The sequence below is a fragment of the Pholcus phalangioides genome, unplaced genomic scaffold, assembly GCF_987345545.1.
Source record: "Pholcus phalangioides strain wild (caught in Gottingen) unplaced genomic scaffold, Ppha-v1.0 ptg000001l_1, whole genome shotgun sequence".
Taxonomy (NCBI): Eukaryota; Metazoa; Arthropoda; class Arachnida; order Araneae; family Pholcidae; genus Pholcus; species Pholcus phalangioides.
In genome coordinates, this window is record NW_028301594.1 from 18662886 (window position 1) to 18670135 (window position 7250).

Sequence of the window (7250 nt, forward strand, 5' to 3'; positions counted from 1 at the left end):
TTCATTAATTTTCCAGAATTATTTCTTTCATTAATTCTAGAGAGAATCGTTTTTCAATGTTTTCAGCCATTCTCAAATAATCGATGGACTACGCCAAAAAGCTCCGAGAGCTATATGCGGCTCTCGGAAGTTGGTTTTCTGTGGTTCCCACCTCCGAGGTGCAAATGCGAGCTGATCTCCCCGCAGAGAACAACGGGCCTACAAACAGTACGTCAATTCAGCCATTACACTTCTGAAAAATCAGACAACACTAGATACTCAGACTTATGGCACAACTTAGGTAGCAAATAGCCCATGTGACGATAGACCCGAGTTGTACTCGGTTAAAAAACCCTCTAGAGAATATAGCTTATACAGTCGCCTAGTTCGTGCAGCACGTGCGCTGACGTAATAAACCGGATTTGCTGATAGAAAGCTTTTTCTTGGTCACAAGCACAGGTTAACGTATTCAGTATGAGAGAATAGATTAAGATGGCATCGCGTCTCCTCCAATTGCTTCTAATATGCGTATTCATCATTCTTAACGAAGCCTCGGAACTTTTCTCCAACTTCCAATCCCATCTCGTCTGTAACCACCACAAAATTTGTTCATCGCGACGGTGCCCAATTGTCCGAGGAAAATATGCTGCAAAAATTTCATGTTATTGATTGATTTATTTTTTGATTCTGGTGGAGAATTTTCCTGGTATACTCTTGGTCTCTTTATTCGGGCTGCTGTGGTGGACGACTGTTAGTAACGAACTCGCATCGTGAGGTTCCGGGTTTGAGCCCCACTGGCGCCACAGTGTTGGCCGGCTGAAGTTGGTTTCCTGTGTTTTTCAACTTCGAGGTGCGAATACAAGCCTATCTCTCCGTTAAAAAGTGTCGCTACAGAGAGCAACAGGCCTACAAACGATACTAATATTAAATAATTACGCTTTATTCCTGAAATATAGATGGCAGCACCGAAAAAACAGACAACCCTAGATACGCACTCACTGTTAAGTGTACACTCACACCTGCGGCACACAGGGCCGTCTTAAGAGCATCATGGGCCCCCGGGCCAAGTGGTTTTTCTGAGGCCCTACCTGGTAAAGTCTGAAAAATTTCAACCGGATCTAATTTTTGTGAGGCCCCCGGGCCGTGCCCGGGTGGGCCCATGCGTTAAGGCGGCACAACTCAATCAGTAGTAAATTGATATTAGTGGTGAGTAGCAGGATGTTCCTAATATTTTGGCCACTGAAAAAGTGTATAATCTTCATTTATGCATAGAACTGTACAAGAAAAACATAGCATTCACCACTCAATGTGGTACAAAAAAAAAATAGGTGGCTCATGGACTATGAGTAAGGTGTGAAATGGAATTTTTTTTCTCAATCGATACCATCTATGTGCTTTTAAAACTCAACTCTCTGAGGTGTATCGTAAAACAATTATTTCTTCCCGAAAAGACAGCGACCCTAGTTCCCAGACAGATAGAGGTAATACTGTACTGTTTATACATGGTAGGATATTATTCGGTTTTTGTCTCAAAAATAAATGAATGACCAGCGTTTCTCGACCGCTGGGTCGAAAAACTTTAAAATGGAAAAAGTTATCTTTCGATAATAATTTTAATCATTTATGTGAAAGTCTTCCTATTGTGGCCAAAATGACCACAATAATCCGATGTTCTAGAGTCTAGACACATTGACGTTTTTCTGCATTTTAAACTTCAATGTAATTATTTAAGCTTCACACATTTTCATCAAATAATTAATCAGCCTAAAAAATTCAAAATTCTTAATCAGAATAATAATTCTAAGCAACCCTTGGCAGTGATAGAACGTTTGAGTATGATTTTATAAAAATACACTTGATTCTCACAATTAAATAAAATATTATCGGAATCTTAGGCCCCTTTCACACGGAGCGGATGCGGATGCGGACGCGGATGCGGGTGCGGAAGCGGGTCCGGTTGCATTTTCTTGAATGCAACCGATGCGCCTATTGGTTGAATTTTTCAACTTTCATAAAAGTTCTTTTATAAAACTTTATAGTATAATCCCGGCCGGATTACACTATAAAAATTTTATAACAATTATTTAAAAAAAAGCAACTAATAAATTTATCGGTTGCATTTGCTCTAATGCAACCGATAAATTTATTAGTTGCTTTTTTCAAGTTTTATAAAATAACTTTCATAAACCTTTTATAGTGAAATCCCATCCTTAGATTAGTCATTTCTGAAATATAAAATTTCATTTTTTAAGTTTATAGACTGAATATTGAGTAAAATATACTTGTAGGTGTCGGGGGAACCACCAACAATATTCAAGGGCTAGGGTCTTCAAACGTCTTAATCCGGCCCTGAATGAACATTGTACGTGGATAACACTGTTTAAAAAAAGAATTTTTTTTTAAGTTTGAAAAAATTAAAAGATTAAAAATTTAAAAAAATAATAAATATTTAAAATAATATTTCAAATATTTATAATTTTTTAAATAATTTTAAAAATTTAAAAAGAAAAAAATTAAAATTTTTAAATTAAATTTAAAAGTTATTCAAGTATTTAGTCAATTAAATATTCGTAATGAACAGAACGGCTTATAATTTTGGTCCCGTCAGTGGCCGTTGTTGGCAGGTTTTATTGTATAAAATTGTGAAATATGGACAAAAGGCAGTTGAAGTTGCTATATCTCAATCTCAGAAGGAAACGAAGGGATACACGTATGTCGGTACATTATATTAATGAGCAGGGACCATCATATGGTGTTTTTAAGGGTATTTATGGCAAATAATTAAAAAAATTCCGTGAAAAATCACCTTCAAAAAGTAGCCAAAGATGCGGACGAATTCGCTCCGCATCCGCATCGTCTGAATAGCTCCGAATAAACCTATTGTCAAAACTTCTATGTGCGGATGCGGAGCCCGCACTTAGGTTTTGACTCAGGGCCCTTTCACACGGAGCGGATGCGGACGCGGATGCGGATGCGGGTCCGGAAGAAGTTTTAACAATTGGAATATACTGCGCCTTTCAGACGAGCCGAAAAATCTCCGCACCTAGGAAATGTTCATGCGGGTCCGGACGTCGTCCGCATGTGTCAAAACCTAAGTGCGGGCTCCGCATCCGCACATACAAGTTTTGACAATAGGTTTATTCGGGGCTAGGTTTATTCAGACGATGCGGATGCGGAGCGAATTCGTCCGCATCTTTGGGTACTTTTTGAAGGTGATTTTTCACGGAATTTTTTTTAATTATTTGCCATAATGATAAAATGACCGTCATAAAACACCATATGATGGTCCCTGCTCATTAATATAATGTACCTACATACGTCTATCCCTTTGTTTCGTTCTGAGATTGAGATATAGCAACTTTAACTGCCTTTTGTCCATACTTTACAATTTTATACAATAAAACCTGCCAACAACGGCCACTGACGGAACAAAAATGATAAGCCGTTCTGTGCATTACGAATATTTAATTGACTAAATACTTTAATAACTTTTAAATTTAATTTAAAAATTTTAATTTTTTTTCTTTTTAAATTTTTTAAATTATTTAAAAATATAAATATCTGAAATATTATTTTAAATATTTGTTATTTTTTTAAATTTTTAATCTAATTTTTTTAAACTTTAAAAAAAATCCTTTTATTAAACAACGTTATCCACGTACGGCGTTCACTCAGGGCCGGATTAAGTCGTTTGAAGACCCTAGCACTTGAATATTTTTGGTGGTTCCCCCGATACCTACAAGTTTATTTTACACGATATTCAGTCTATAAACTTGAAAAAATGAAATTTTATATTTCAGAAATGACTAATCTAAGGATGGGATTTCACTATATTGAACATTGAACATTGAAGGACCGGACACACCCCGCTTCCCATCTCAAGGAGATATCAAAGCGTTCCCGAAAGATGGGTGCATCCGGAATTTTATTAAATATGTATATGTATATATATCTATATAAATTTGTATAACAGAATAACAATCCAATTACAGGAGTATAAATCAACGAAATAATTATGATAAATCATGATCTAAGAATCGAAATCTAAATTGATATTATATCGTCCTTGGGGCATGTCCAGACTCGATAATCAAATTCCGTTGGTGGCGGTCCGTCCGCGTTCGTTGGATGTCACTAGTCATGTAGGCCGTACAACGACGAATCGATGTCATGTTTGCGTCACATGTCCTGGTCCAAGTGTCCAAGTCAGCCAATGTTCGGACACCCAGATGTTTTAGCTCATTCTAGGAACACATTCCTGTTCCATAAGCATCCTACGTCTTAATTCTCCTGGGCGATTAGGAGATTTCATCATTCCCGAAGCTACATCGGCTGGCTAGCTGGATTATGGGGTGCATTGATTCACAACGTTAACATGTTAAGTGTTTATAGTTTCTCCAATAAAGTTCACCGTTCAACGACGTATCAGTTTCGTGAATTTCCGGTACCCCTACGTGGCCGCAAGTTGTAGACTCTCCCTGGTATCAGCTTTACTGGTCTGGAGGGCTGAAATTCATCCTGCTTCTTCCGTAGTCCACCCATCTTGTCGTGCAGCAAATATAGGTTACGGTCTAAAAATTGAATCAAATTTTGAATGCGTGAGAAGTTCATCGGACTTTTTAGTATTCTTCTTTTGAATGCCGTCATCTGACTTTGTGACATCTGACCAAAATGAAACGCTGATGTGTGTGGACATTGGCAGACGTCATGCCATAGCGAGCCCGTAGCACCACACTTACAAGCATTGTGAGATGATCGTCCAAAGCGCTGCAAGTATGTCGGAAATGGACCATGCTCAGTTAAAAGGATTGTTTTTGTTCGCGGCCATACACACTTGCGCAAAGCCACTCGACGTTGTATCTTGTAGACGTCTTTCGTTGAGTTCTTGTTCCATTCAACTTGCCAAAGATGAAGCATTCTGTCTTTCAAGATATTACGGGCATGACTCCTCGGCCAAGGTAGAACAACCAAGTCTTTCAATGTTGTCGCTTCCTAGGCAAGTTGATCCGCTTTTTCATTTCCAGCAATACCAACGTGCGCTTTGACCCAGACTAACCTTATGTTGTCATGAGCGCGTAGGATAAGACGAATACTTCGTACGTCAGGGTTAGGTGAACGAGGATCTTGTATGGCTAGGAGGCCAGATGCGCTATCTGTCAAGATTGTTACTGGACAAAGCATCTCTCCCGCACGTTTAACAGCATTGAGTATCGCAAAAATTTCGGCTTGGAATACGCTATTCTCTTTAGCTAACCTTCGACTCCATTGCTCCTCTATTGAACCATCTTCCGCTAGTACCACATACGCGCAGCCAGTAGCCATTTCTGTTTTAGAGCCATCAGTGAATATTTTCTTAGAGCCCAAGGAATCTATATTATCAATACCAAATGGCATTATTTGAGACTTGGTGAGATGTCTGCTTGGATGAAACAGCCATTGCTTATGCCGCTGCTCAAATTGGTTTGACGAAATTCTCTGCTCGTCCAATATTATGTCCTTTTCAAGATGTAGCAGTCTGTTCTTAAAAGCCTCGTACTCCATGTAAATACTCAAAGCTGGGTTGCCTGTAGCCACATACAGAACTTCGTTCGCGGTTGTAACGTATGCTCCTGTAACATATAGAAGAAAGGGACGCTGTGCGATATCCAGAGCTCTCTTTTGTTTTTGAGTTGGGTGCTGATACCAAGTGGCGCATCCATATGAAAGTTGCCTTTGTACAATAGTCTTATATAAGATGTTGCGAAAGGCTCGCTGCATTCCCCATTTCGATCCGGCCAATCTGCGCAGTAATTGCAGTGTGCCATTTACTTTGTCGACCTGTTTTTGGATGTGCGCCATAAAGTTCAATTTACTATCAAAGTACACACCAAGGTATCGTATTATCTGAGACGGTCGAATTCGTATACCTTCAATGTAGATCTTAGGTTTCATCTGTTTCTTTGGGTGCGGCCACAAGAAGCGGGTTTTTTCTACTTCCAATTGAAGTTTATTATTAGCCAGCCAAATGCTCAATTTTTCGAACACTGTCTGTGCTTCATCCGTTATTGCTATATGGTCTTCGCCGGATATAACATATACCAGATCGTCGGCAAATGCCTGTATATATACCCGCGGGCCCCAGTTAATCTGTAAAAGCGTGTTGAGGACAAGTGACCACATCAAGGGGCCGCTGCATGAGCCCTGTGGACACCCTTTCATCTGCTTTTTCATGGCTATTCCTCCGTCTGTGGACATCATTATATATCTGTCTGAAAGCATATTCTCAATAACTCGCGTCAGGTTTCCAGGAAGTGGCAGTTGGCGAAGTTGATTGATAATTATTTCATGGCGCAGCGAATCGAAGGCTCCACGAATATCTATCGTGACTATCGCCGTCTGATAGCCTTGTTGATGCATACCGACAATTACTTGCAACAGTGAATCTATAGCTTTCTCAGCTGACCCTCCAGCACGAAATCCAAATTGTAGAGGACTTAGCCAGTTCATGCACTCCAATTGATACATAAGTCTTTGCACTATAACTTTCTCGTAGACCTTACCTAGAGTGGGTAGTAGGCAAATCGGACGATATGACCGTAGCAATTGTGGGTCTTTATCTTTCTTAAGGAATAGCAGGAGCTTCCCCTTTTTAAAATGTTTAGGAAAGAGAGATAATTCCAGGAACCTGTTGAGAATTTCAGTAAACGATTCGGCATTGGCTTCGAATAATGTCTTCAGTATGGGAACACTAATATTATCAAAGCCAGGGGCTTTTCTATTCTTCAACCTTGTGACAATATTCCTGATCTCTTCCACTGTAATTTGCTCGTCATCTGGGATATCAGTTCTAATTGGTTTTACCAAGGATATTGTGTCCGTAGGATCTGGGTAAATCGTATCGAGTTGCTGCTCCGCCGCTTCCAAGATTGTGGAATTGTGACTCCCGCTTTGCATCATCAAAACTTGAGGCGGTACTCTCTTGCTTTTGAAAACAGAACGGTATGCGATCCCATAAGGATTATTTTCAGCAGCGCAAAAATTTGTCCAGCAGTCGTTCCTAGTTTTCCTAACCTTCTTTAGATATTCTGCTCTAGCCTTTTTGTAAATCGTATGGGCCTCACCCTTGAACTTACCTTTAGCCTTGAGAAATTTTCTCTCCAAGGCTCGAACCCTCTTTCTATGAATGGCTAAGTCCTGTGTCCACCAGTTGGGAAGTTTTTCGTTATGTTTTTGAGCACGTCCCAGTATATTTACGCAAGCAGACTGCAACACTTCCATAAAGGTGTCCACAG